Source organism: Argiope bruennichi, chromosome 7 (genome assembly GCF_947563725.1).
Source record: "Argiope bruennichi chromosome 7, qqArgBrue1.1, whole genome shotgun sequence".
NCBI lineage: Eukaryota > Metazoa > Arthropoda > Arachnida > Araneae > Araneidae > Argiope > Argiope bruennichi.
In genome coordinates, this window is record NC_079157.1 from 67,535,984 (window position 1) to 67,549,631 (window position 13,648).

Here is a 13,648-nt window from a genome sequence, read left to right on the forward strand (position 1 = left end):
TTCATAAAGTAAAATAATTATTTCCTTAATTGACGGCACACGAAGAAAAAAATATCAGTGAAAAGATTTTTACTTACCTTATAATAACACTGTGTAATATAGTTTATGATAATTTTAAATGTATAATAAAATAATATGTACTACAAAAACAGCAGTACGGTTTCTAAAATCCTTTTAAAAGAGCCGCGAAAAGAAAAGAAAAAGGCTGAGAATTGCTGCTTTATGAGCTGGATGTATCCAGACACTTATGAGCTGTATGCGAGCTATCTCGCATCCAGACACTTGTTTTATGAGCTGAATGCGATTGCTACGTCGTCGGTAGGTGTGTGATGTGTCACTTATTTTTACTACAAGCTAAACACTTGAGTAAGGAGAAATAATAACTACTTATACAAAACTATAATATTTTTATAAAACTTGTAATGTTTATATAAAATTTAATATTTAAAAGTGATATTAAATGATAAAAATAGGAAATAATCATTTGCAGATGCACTAATAACACCCTTTTAATATAAAAGAATTTCAATACCTCTGGAATCTTTTCAATACCATCAATCTTTTTAAAAATAGCATAGATTATTAGTTAAGTATAAAATTATTTTAGGTCAAATATAAATTTAAATTTTAAAAATAATTTTAATCTTTTATCAATATATCTGTTGTAATATTTTTGGTAAATTTTAATTTTAAAATCTAGAACAATTTTAGTGTAGATAATGTCTTGATTCTCATATTTGGACGTGATTAAATTAGAAACTTTTTTTAGGTTCAGGGCACTCACTCGGTAAAGATACAACACTCTTATTGAGGTTAGGACACAATACCTTAGGTTAGGACTACTTCCCTTCCCTTCCTTCTCACCACACACAACACCCTGCCATTAACCCTTCCCTCGCTCGCCAGATACAGTTCCAGCGCGCGAAGCAAACACACTCGCTCCCCACACACAGCTCTAGCGAGACCTGCGACAAAGTCCTAGCTCCCCCCCCATCCTTCTCTCGCCCGCCGCACATAGAGCTTCTAGCGCGTTACATCTAACTCTCCCTCCCTTCCCATCCTCTCGCTCGCCAAACACACAGTTCTAGCGCGACAAAAGCAACACTCTCCCATTCCCTTTGTTTTTCTGGCCAGAAACACAGCTCCAGTGCGTCCTTCAAACAACATCCTCTTTTCCTCGTCTCATCCGGCCTGGTGGTAAGGTTTCGGCTTCGGAACCGGAGGGTTTCAGGTTCGTGACCCGATTCCACCGAAGAACCGTCGTGTAAGGGGGTCTGTTGCACGTTAAATCCGTCATGACCAAACATCCTCCCGCTGGTGTGGTGTGGTGTGGAGAGGGGGGGTGCCAGCTCAGGTGTCGTCCTCGTCATCTGACCGAGGTTCAAAATTACGAGGTCCGTCCCTAAATAGCCCTAGTGTTGCTTCAAACGGGACGTTAATATAAGCAAACCAAACCCCCGTCTCATCCTCTTCCCTCGCTCGCCAAACACACAAGGCTCTAGCGCGACAAAAACAATGCTCTCTCGTCCTTTCGTCACACACATAGGGATGACGAATATTTTCAGAGCGGTTATTACGTAACCAGTATCAAAAAATCACAAATACAAGTGATCAATACTTTTCAAAAAGGGGTGTGATTCAAATCCTTGATACGATCTTACTGATGATATTTCGATTACAGGTTTTGGATCACGATAGAAAGTAACAATCGATATGATATCACTGAAATTTGCCGGAGCGGTGACTTTACTGGAAAGTAAGAATCGATACGATCTGTCCAATGGAAGCTCTCGAAAGAAATCTGTGATTGGATTGAAAAGTGAACGGACCGGTTATTGGAATTATCGTATCGTATCATTGAACTGCATATCACTGAAATTTATCGGAGCGGTGATTTCACCGGAAAGTGCGAGGCTTCACTGGGAAGTGCTAAGTCACCGCTCCACTTTACGGGAGTGACCGACATTCGTATTTGATGATGCGCTATTCCATACAGATCATTTTTAATTGCTCGTGACATGATTGACTTTGATTACATGTACTCTGTTTATTGCTGGCGCCATCTATTGGTAGAATATAGGACTAAAGTAAACATTTTAAAGAAATGACATATATTTTTAACTCATCTTTTCCAGAAAATGGTTCACTCTAATAAATAAATAGTTTTGAGAAAAAAAATAAAATTTAAGAAGTAAGCTGAAACAGATAAATTAATTCAATCACACGTTAATTAAATTAGTAAATTAAGTATTAATTACAATTAATTAATTTTATATTTAATATTAAGTAATAATTTTTAATTAACAATATGATTGAAATAACAGATATTTGGAACGCATATTTAAAAATAACAATAGCAATATTATTTGTTATTCAAAAAATCGTGGATTATGCATCTCTACACACACACACACACAGCTCTCTTGCTTCCCTCCCATCTCCTACCCTGGTTCGCCACACATAAAGCTCTAGCGCGACACAACTCTCGCGCTCGCCATACAAACACAGCTTTTGCTTCCCCTTCCCAAACCCGTCTCGCTCGCCAAACAAAACACATGCTCCCCTCGCCGATCTCGCTTGCCACACAACACACTCGTCCCTTCTCTCGCCACACACAACGCTTCCCCTCCCACCCTCGCCACCCACAACGCTGTCGCTCTCCTCCCTCGCTTGCCACCCACAATGCTCTCGCTTCTCTGCAACTCGTATTGCAACATCTTCACATTCTTGATTATATCATTGTGGCCACTGTGCTTTAGAGGAATATACCAAAATAACCCTCGCATTTCTTAAAAACTTAAATTGATGTAATTTAAAATTATTTTCCCCATGTGCTTCGATGGGGCTTTAACTCTATAAAAGGTAATCTTGCTTGCCATGGTATAATAAAATATAATATAGAATTAAGACTGATTTAAAAAAAGTGATTCATTTAGTTTATTACAAAAAATTAATTCGATTAATTAATTAATATTGTTAATTAATAATTAAGAAACAAATGGAGACATAATTTTGTGCGACATAAGAAATTGAAACATCCAAGTTTATTTGATATTGAAAAATTTGTCAGAATTTGTGCCAACCTACATAATTTCAAGCAAAATTGACGATTTTGGTGGCAAGCATACTCCTCATAGCACTAGAAAGGGTAAAGTAACGAAGTCTCATTTAAAATTAACTTTTGAATATTGTTTGCTTCATTTTTTAAGGCCACTTATTATATAAGGTTTGCTAGGTCTAAAGATGCTTCCTGATTGTTGCTTTTAACCGGATATAGGGCGATTTTAGATCCTGAGATATGAATGTCCATTTTGACCATTTTTTAAAAATATTTTAAACTACTGTAAAAATGGGTTTTTTGTGTGTGTGCGTCTGAGGATGTGTTCCAAAACAAGCGACGGAGAAGTTTGATACCATGAATAATTTTTAGTTATTAATCTAATTAAAATTTTGTCAAACCATCTCTCAGTGAGCAATAGTTGAACAAGAAGAAGCAGTGTGTGAAATTTGGTAAATCCAAATTTGATGGCCTGCCTTGAAGAGTGTATTGAAAAATTTTGCAACATATATATCGCATGGTGCATCAAGCAATTTATACAAATTTGCCAGCCTTTGAGCATTGTCATGTTAAAAATTAATCGCTCTTTTTCTTTAAATGTCATGATTATCAATACTATAAATTTTTGGATTGAAGTGTCTATCGACTAATAAGCAAACATTTGGCATTTCATCGGAAACTTTCTAAATTACCACAAAAAAATATGATTTTAATATCAATTTCGTGTTAGTTTTGCAATGATCTTTTAATTGAATTCAATTTTATAATTCTAACCTATTCCTGATTTTTCCAGATTTTAAAAATATATTTATATAGAAAATTTGCAACAATATTTATCATTCTTCCGGTAAAATTCAAACTATTCAACTTTGTCTCGAAGGAAAAAAAGTGAGTTAACCCTTAAAAGGGCCATTTTTTCTAGTCATATTATGTTAAAATATTTTTAGGCTTGAAATTAGAATAAGAAAAGGGATTCATTTAGCTTATTAGACAAATTTAATTTGTTTAATTAATAATTAGGTAACAAATCAAGGCACATTATTTTGTGTGAGATAAAGAACTGAAGCATCTAAGTTTCAGACTTGCTAAAAACATTTGTCAGAACTTATGCCAACCTACATAATTTCATACAAAGATTGATAAATTTGGTGGGAAGCATACTTCCCACGGCCCTAGAAAGGGTTAAAAGTACAGAGTTGAAAAGTTTCTTTATGGAAAATATAGACATGCATACCTAAAATTTCTTCTTTGAAGTTTCAATTTCCTGCTTATGCACAGGCAAAGAGTTATATCACCCAAAAAGTTTCATCTTTAGACCTTTATGAACCGCCAGGTTTTAGAGAATCATCCGAATGTTAAACTAGTGAGGGTTACAATGTTTTTTTTCTAAAATGCCACGTTATAGTTCTAATCTTTTTTACTCCTATACTTTACCAGTATTCTTTACTAGTTTTGAGACCAACCACTGTCGCGTTCTATTAAACTATCATTTTGCACAAAATGATTTTTATTATTAATGTTAAGGGTTTGATTTAGTTGTAAAATGAAACTACTTCAATATATGGGAAAAAATACTGAAAAAATATGTGCCGGATTTATTTTTCATTTTTTTCGAGATTTTTATAAAAATATTAGCCAATAAAATAAACAGCATGAAATAATTTCGATTTAACTTATGATGAAATCTAACAATTATTCACCAAGATCCAACAATTCAGATGAAAGATAATTTCATCATGATTTTTGAGTAGGTTTAACAGAGCTGTGTTTTACAAAATTAGATTTAAACAGTTATAAATATAGCCTCATGTCCTGAATGCTCCTTACTGTGATATTTATTTTAATATAATCTTGTTAGATCCGGAAGTTCTGTTTCCAAGAAAGGTATGAAAAATTTAACAGCACGCTCTTGACACTTTTCTTTAACTTCTACACTATAGCCTTTCAAATTTCCACAACTTTTCTTCAACTTCTTATGTTTCAAATTTTCTGTCCTTACCAACATTACCAGTGCCTTGCTAAAAATTCTTGTGGCATACCAGTAGAAGGTCATTACAAAAATTGTGAAAATACAGAAGTAAGTTTGATAAAAAAAAAAAAAAATCGCAGCTAAAACTTGCTGCAGAAATAAGCCAGGCATATTTTGATAACTGATGATTTGTATAAGTAATGGAAAAAATACTTTCACAGTAATTATAGAAAAAAAAAATCACAACTACTCTATACCTTTTACCAACTTAAATTGCATAGTAATTTTTTAACTTCTCAAATTTCTTTTTAATGAATGTACTAAACTGAAATATATATCTGTAGAAATTCAATTGTATTATGAAGTCCATCACACACAAAAAAGCCAAATATTAACGTGTATTACATTGATTTTTTTTCTTATAATAGTTTGATCTTCGCATTTAGTCACGATTCTTGGTTGATAAGTTGTGAGAGTTAATATTGATCGCATTTTTTGCCGAAGAAAATTGCTCTGTTGTCTAAATTTGAAACATCACAAACAATCCGAGCTTTTTATCTTTCACTGCTATGTATGCCGAAATCCATCCTCAATCGCGTGAATAAATAGTCGAGGATTAGAATAGATTGCTGTTGCAGTCACGAATGTCTAAATTTCTAATTAAACTTTGAATAATGTTTTAGGAGCGACTAAGGAAGATGCCCCTTGAAAAATCTTTTTAGACGTAAATATTACAATCAAACTCAGAGTACAATATAATTTCTTTGTGCAACCCCCTTTATTCGACGGTCACTCCTTCAAGGAGGCACAAATCGTTTGGTATCGATTATGATCCTCATAATATAACTTTATTTTATTCTTATTCAATATAATGCAATTTTATTCGACTACCACCCCTCAACATGGCCAACGGACAACACAGAGACGGCCAGAAAAATTCACCAGCCAACACAGAGCTGGCCAGAAAAAAATAAACCGAATTTAGAAATTTAAAAAATGAACTTACTCATATATCTATGAACAACATTACATGCTTTTGATAGGAAAAATATTTGTGTTAAAATTTTTCCATAATATGAAAAGAATTTAAAGTAAATCACCCTATAAGATATAACAGCAATATGGAGTAAAGTCAACCGACTGGAGAATAGATCATGTGGTTTTCTGTCGAGGATCCCGTTTACAACAGCCACACCCAGATGCTATGTCTTTCGTTATAATTTAAGTATTCCTCCCTTTCTCCTCCCTTCCAGGTTAGTTTTGCAATTTACTATTCAGTCAGTCTGATAGAACTGGTTATTGTCAGTTGTTTCGGATCGTGTGATTTTCACAAAATAGCTTCAACAAAATCTTTGCTCGTCCATAACAAGAGAAACCGAATTGAAACGGCGAGTAAAAAATGCGAGTGAACAACGAATAAATCTGATTGAAGATCATAAACAAAATCGCTTATCGCCAAAGAAGCCCGCATTAAAATATTCTCGATGAAAACTCACATCAATCAAATTTTATCAATTTAAGAACAAACTTTAACACATTTTTCGACGAAGCAAAAGTATTAGCACATAATTTGAACATTTTCCTAAAAAACGAATTCGAATTCGAAAAAGATTATGTTCCGAAGTTATAAGAAAAAATCCGGTAGAGGAATTTAGATGTTATTTTTTTAACACTGTATTTGGTACTGTTATTGTGCAAATAGAAGAAGGTAGGGTTTATATAAAAACCGGCTTTCGAATTCGATATTTCCAAAAAAACCGGTTTTATCCGGTTTTCGAATTTTTGTCAAAAAAAATTGAATAGGAAAAAATAAAATATTTTTCCCTATTCTATTTTTTTAAATTTTATTTTAATTTATATAAAATAACAAAAAACAAAATCCATATCAAAGTCAAAATATAAAAAACAAAATAAATATTACATATACATATTACTTACACAAAATAACGAAAACTCAAACAAAAATTTCAAATAATATTTATATTATTTTCGCTAATTTTAATTTCTCCTAAGAAAATAGGATTTAAAAAAAACATAAAATATCCACTGAACGGTGGCTAAGTCTAGTTCTTATTTTGGACACAATATTGCCTGAAATTGAAAATACTCGTTCACTAGTTAGTGAGTTTGGCCTCAAATTACAAATCTAAGTTTTTTGTTCTTTTATTCGTTTGTTCAAATAATGAAAATTCAGATTTCAATGTCTTTGGATTTGTAAGTTTTTCTTCAAGAAACTAAACAATTATATTATTTCCGACAATTATTTTATGAACTGCTTTCAAATGATTATTTAAATTGCACGTAGATGATCCTTTGCAGCTCAACATTTCATTACAATGATTTCAGATTGCCTTATCTATCCCGAACTTTTTGAAACTATCCCAAACTTCCGACTTACTCATTTTTATCTAAAAATGAAATTAAAGTTATTGAATAAATATTTTTGACGTTTATTTTACAATTTTATTATTTTAACTATTAATATTAATGCAATTTAAAACAATCTAATTTACACATTTTCTAAGAATTTCAAAAAAAAAAAAAAAACTCTTCTTAATCTAATTCCAATGCTTGCTAAAGACATAATTTATGTTAAAACGTTGCGAAAGAAAATATGGAATATTTTAACAGTCTGTGTTTTATTTAAAATTCTATTAAAAGAAGCCATAACTTCTTATTTTGCACTAATTTTTGATAAAAGAAATTTATATAATAAAATTTAAATTTTAAAATGTAAAATAGAAAATATAAACATAAAAATTAAACATACTTAATACTTACGTTATTTTTACCAAATATAACAACTTTATATTTTTGTTTCCATTTTTCACCTTCACAATATTAAGCAAACCTGTCGTGACTCGAGACGGATCGGATTCTGAGACCACATTTCGACAATTCCATTTCATTACGGGGTGAAATGTGGAAAGATGAGCACATTTAACCTTGGATTTCTCGCATTAGATACTTTTTTAGTTCTATTTTTTTTTCACGTGTATTTGAGTGTTATGTCATTTCTGATATCATTTTATTTTAACTGAATATTTCATATTGATATGGCTAGTTCAAGTGGTGTAAAAAAGCTTTCAGGAGTGGTTCGAAGAAAATTTTATATGATATCATTAAATACTGTGATCAAGAAGCAGAAAACGGGGAATTATTTATTCCTTTCACACATTCTTCGAAACGAGCCAGTAAAATTGCTAACGTTTCTATTAGCACTGACTTCATACCGATAGACAAAACATCCGACGAGAAGCAAGAGATGAACTTTATCAAACTTTTGTTTCACCTAGAAAAAAAAAGCGAAAAGGGATGTTCATGAAAAACATAAATTGACGAATTCGAGGAACAACTGTGCAGTGCACAAGCACAGGCATCGCAACTTTGCAACGTTGAAAAAATGTGTTTGCTGTCCGTTGCATACAATGAATAGCAAATCAAATAAGTCAAAAATTAATTTTTACATAATAATATGAATTCTTAAAACCGGTTTTCTTAATTTAAAAACCGGTTTTCAAATGTGACAAATTTTCTTTAAAAAACCGGTTTTTTTAAAACCGGATTTGAAAACCGTCAAACCCTAGAAGAAGGGTTTAAAAGTATACCAAATAGTATTTCTGATTTCAAATTAATCACTGGTATAACAACTTTAGGAAAGTATAAATTAGAGAAATGTTCCAAAAACTTTGTAAAATTTCATAATGCAGATGTAGATGAAAACATAATCCAAGAAATTTGTTTTCACGCTATTTGATTTTGAATGAAAGAGATATAAATAACGCACAACACATATTGCAATGCATACTAAATAATAATTATAATGAGTTATTTCTATTAAAACTTTTTTTTACGTTGCCAGTTACGTTGCCAAGTGTTGAGCGCTCTTTCAGCAAATTAAAATTAATAAAGAATTATCTTCGGTCAAGCATGTGTGCAGAACGCTTAAATGCACTTGCATTAAGCATCGAAAATGAAATTGCAAAAAATTGTAATTTTTCTGAAGTAATTGATGTATTAGCAGAAAAAAAATCATGCATTAAATAAATATGCATTAATAATATATGCTCAGATTTGCATTTCTTTTCTTGCTTTACAAAAAATAAGGTTCCCAAATGACTTCTTGCACCCAGGTCCCATCGAAGAGAAGGAATTGTGGTCCTTAAGACCTTTAATCTACTTTTTCATAACCGGCTATAAATATATGGTGACGAATTATGTTATGAATTTCTAAATTTTTGTCACTATAATTTTTCAAATTTAAATCAATATAAGATTCCTCCATCATATTTATGATTGCCAACGCTACTGATTTTCTGTACGTGTGAGTTCTACAACAATTCTTTGTCAAAAACATAAATTTAAATTCTTTTTTATTTTTAGGATAAAAAATATATAATTCTTACGTATATCTAAAAAATATCGCAGTTGTTGCTACCGTAAATACACGTTTTGCATGATCTGAATTTGATGCTTGTAACGAAATTTTGTGGCATTAAAACGCAAAATCAAAAATCAGGTGTGTAGTTTTGTCAAACCAAATAAAAAGTTCATTATTTGTTTTATACTTGAGTAGCCTCTTAGCCGATGCAGTTCCAAAGAACTGCACCGTTGCCCAGGGAACACCACGTGGAGGTGGGCTACTTTCGTTCCCCGCCCACCCACCCTCCATCGCTGCATCCGAAGACAGTTCTGATTGTAAAACTGCATCGGGCAGCAGACGACAGTTTTGATGTTAAACTGCGTCCTTCTGCGACCGGTATCTCACTGGAATATCCAAGGCTACGCAGAACTGGTAGATCTCGAAAGATTCTACAACTGGCACTCCTACAGGAGCCATCCGTGCAGGCAAACCCAGAGCAGAACACAGCTTGTAGACCGTATAGGATTCTACAACAGGGATATCTGACTTTTGGGTTGCAGATGGAGCCAGTTTCGCTGGAAGTTCTAAAGCCTGGCAAATCCTAAATACCATGTATGAGCGAACCACTGGAACGGATTCCACTCTTGTCGCAGGTGGATCAGGTGATGTATAAACATCCTGATCCAAATCGGGATCGAAAATCAGATCTCCGATTGAGGGTAAGTGAGGGAACATGTAATATTTCAACAGTTCCAAGATCATCCAAAAGACGATCCATCCAATGATGGCCGTAGCCTCATTGAAATGTTCACAAAACACACCAAGCATAGCTCAGCAAAAAAAAGTCACACAACGATCAGTTGCAAAAACAGAAATGATTCTTAACAGAGCAGCAGAAGGTGATTGATTGTTTCATCTATTATATTGTTTATATTTTTTGCCTTTGTTTAACATTAAACAGTAATATTTCGGCTAACAACAATAATAAGAGTGATTGTTGAAACCTTCTGCATCCAATAAACACTGAAATATAACTAATGATTATTACTAAGTTAATAATGGAATAAATTTAATAATCAAGCATAGAATACCAGAGGGGGTCAAAGAGAGGAGTTATTATTTAATTAAATTATGTGGGTTTTAATTAATATTTTTTGAATATTAACTAGATTTTTCATAATACTATTGATCGAGATTGAAATTGATTAAAATTTGTAAAAAATATGTTGAGTAAGATTTGAGAACAAATTTCCTTTTTACTTAATATGTTAAGAAATAAGTTTCTGCCCTGTGTTGTATTTGAGGTAAATTGCCATCTCATATTAGTGTAGTAATTAGTTAAATAAAGGAAGTGAAAGGTAAAAGAAAAGTGAAGGAAAAAGAGAAGAAACGCACAAAAATATGCTGAAAGATAAAAATTCACGCAAAACTAATGCAAAAAAAAAAAAAAAAAAAAACCATCAATTCAAGAAGCACTGATTTTCAATATCCCTTACATGAGCGTTTAGTGCTTCGCAGAATAATGAAGAAAACCGAATATGCATTTTGGACGTTCATTTGTCAACCAAATGAAACTCAAAATTCCATACCAAACTATTTTAATGATAAGATCAATTATCAGATTAAGTCGCTGTTACTACGTTTACACGCTTGTGAATGAGCAGATGGACAGACGGTTAATCTAGATTTGAAATACTTTAGATGCTAAATCACCGGCATCCTGGCCTAGGGGTAGCGCGTATTCCCCGTGATCTGGGCTTCCCGCTTTCGAGTCCTGGTCCGGGCATGGTTGTTCTTCCCGTTGTGTTCTATCTGTGAGGTGGGTGGTGCCTCCCCCCATGTAAAAAGGGGTTGTGCAAGCGAGTGTGTGAGTGTCATCGTTATATGAGCTAGACCTCTACTCTCGAGTGTTCAGGGGTCTTTAACTTCAGAAGTTACTGGACCCCTATTTTCGTGGTAAAGCGGACATCAGATCATTTTATGTTAAATCTGTACGTCAAATATTACTCATTTAGCGTTCTTCGTTTTGTTGCTATTGTGTTAAATTGCTTTCGGGCACCAAATTGATAAATTTCCTCTGAATGCACTTCATTCAAAATTTGATAGAAATGTAAAAATCTGATGTGGAGACCATATACAAAATTTCATCCATCAAGTTGGAAACGCTTTTGAATAATCGTATTTACTTAGGCGTGATTTTATTTAAAGAAAATAAGTTTCTCAGATTTTGGGAGATTTAAAACGTTCTGATTTGTCAAAATATGGAGTTCGAATTTTTAAAAAAAGCTATTATAAGTACAAAATATAAAACTACACTTAAACCATTATGTATAAACTATATTTTTTAACTATTATAAGTTCTGGCTAGGCACACCATCAACCCATTCTTATTTGATTGACTATTGACGAGTTTTCAGAAAGTTGGCACTATTTTGTCATGTTTTGCAAGTAACTGGACATTAATCTTAAGTCTTACCGAACCTTTAATTACTGTGTCTTACTATAAAAAGTATCCAGAAACTGAATCGAAGCTTCAAGTGGTATAAATAATGCTCAAAACCTGGAAGTGAAATGCAATCATTCATTTTGTTAAAATTTTATAATATGGTATTTATTAAATATAATTAATATACTGTAGCTTTTTTCGTTTTCTGTTAAACTCATCTTTAATTAGAAATCTGTTTTATACGTGAAAAAACTTAATGTTTGAAAAATGAGGATATAAATGATTTATATACCTGCTTCCTACATTTATCCTTTAAGCTTTATACATGATTTCAGTCTTAAACCCTTCGAAACCACAAAGACGCCAGAAAAATTGAAATTTATTCTAAGTGAGAGATCAAGAGCTATTAAAGGTGTTTGCATAGCTGTCGTCAGGCTTTGTCACAAGACACAAAATATGAATTAGAAAAATGTTCCAAAAACTTTGTAAAGTTTTATAACAAAGATGTAGATGAAAACCTAATCCAAGAAATTTGTTTGTTACGGGATTTGATTTTGAATGAAAGAGATGTAAATAACGCACAAGATATATTGCAATGCATACTAAATAATAATTATAATGAGTTATTTCTAAATGTATTAACTGTGTTAAAATTTTTCTTTACGTTGCCAGTTACTACAGCAAGTGCTGAGCGCTCTTTCAGCAAATTAATATTAATAAAGAATTATCTTCGGGCATGTGTTCAAAACGCTTAAATGCATTTGCTGTATTAAGCATTGAAGAAGAAATTGCAAAAATTGTAATTTTTCTGAAGTAATTGGTGTATTAGCAAAAAAAAAAAAAGCATTAAATAAATATGCGTTAATAATATATGTTCAGTTTTGTATTTTTTTTTTCTTTTGCTTTACAAACATTTAGGGCCCCAAATGACTTCTTACACCCAGCCCTCCATTGAAGAGAAGACCGGCTCTGTTTGTGAGTCAACACTTAAACTTCAAATCTTGCTACAAACAACTTTCTTCCAACTGTTCACCTGTATACTTGTTAAAAATTTTACATTAATTAGACATAATAACTAATAACACAAAAAAAATATTATTATGCATATAACAGTGTGTATTTATGCTTATTTAATAAGTGACATTTTTTAACTCACATATGAACCCTAACGTACATAGTGCATTTGGTGCTTACATCGGTAAGAAACATTGTTTCAAATATTTGTTCAAGTTGTTTAAATATATAAGTTTTCAAATAGGTTGTTTTAAATGATATTTAAAGTATTGCTTTATATTTACTTATACGATAAGATTTTAATTAAATTTCAGTGTAATATATTAATAATTAACGAATAAATTAATTCTTATTTATCTAATATTGCTTTAGTTTACACTAAATTTATTTATTTATCTAGTACTAGCCGCCTTTGGATACCAGCCGGTTCATCAATCTTAATGTTCGTTTAAATTTTAATAATTAAATATTTTACGCAATTCCAACTTTAATAGATTCTTCATCAAAATATTTTGAAACTTCAAATTTTGATAGTCATAATAATATTTTTTACTGAAACAAAGCATTTTTTTATAATATGATTACTGATAACAGAGTCACTGAGCGTTTAAACTTTATGGGCACTAAAGAATATCTTTCTTAATTTATGTAATATCTCAAGAATTTGTCAAAAAATTTTTCTCAGATTCATCATGAACAGATCGATTCATTAACAATGTTTAATTTTAAATGCATCAAACACTAAGAAAATAAAATGAATCGTTTAAAGTAATCGGTCGAAAACAGGTTTTAAAAAAA

The 13,648-nt window shown here is 31.9% G+C and overlaps 1 protein-coding gene across 1 annotated transcript in view; it reads right to left on the minus strand.

Annotated features, from left to right (window-relative positions):
- Nucleotides 1-12,757: 12,757 nt before the first annotated feature.
- Nucleotides 12,758-13,648, minus strand: part of LOC129975639 (uncharacterized) — a 53,373-nt gene continuing 52,482 nt past the window's right edge. The window contains exon 7 of the transcript XR_008785040.1: nucleotides 12,758-12,876. The gene's annotated coding sequence lies outside the window, so the exon portion shown is untranslated. The remainder of the gene's footprint in view (nucleotides 12,877-13,648) is intronic.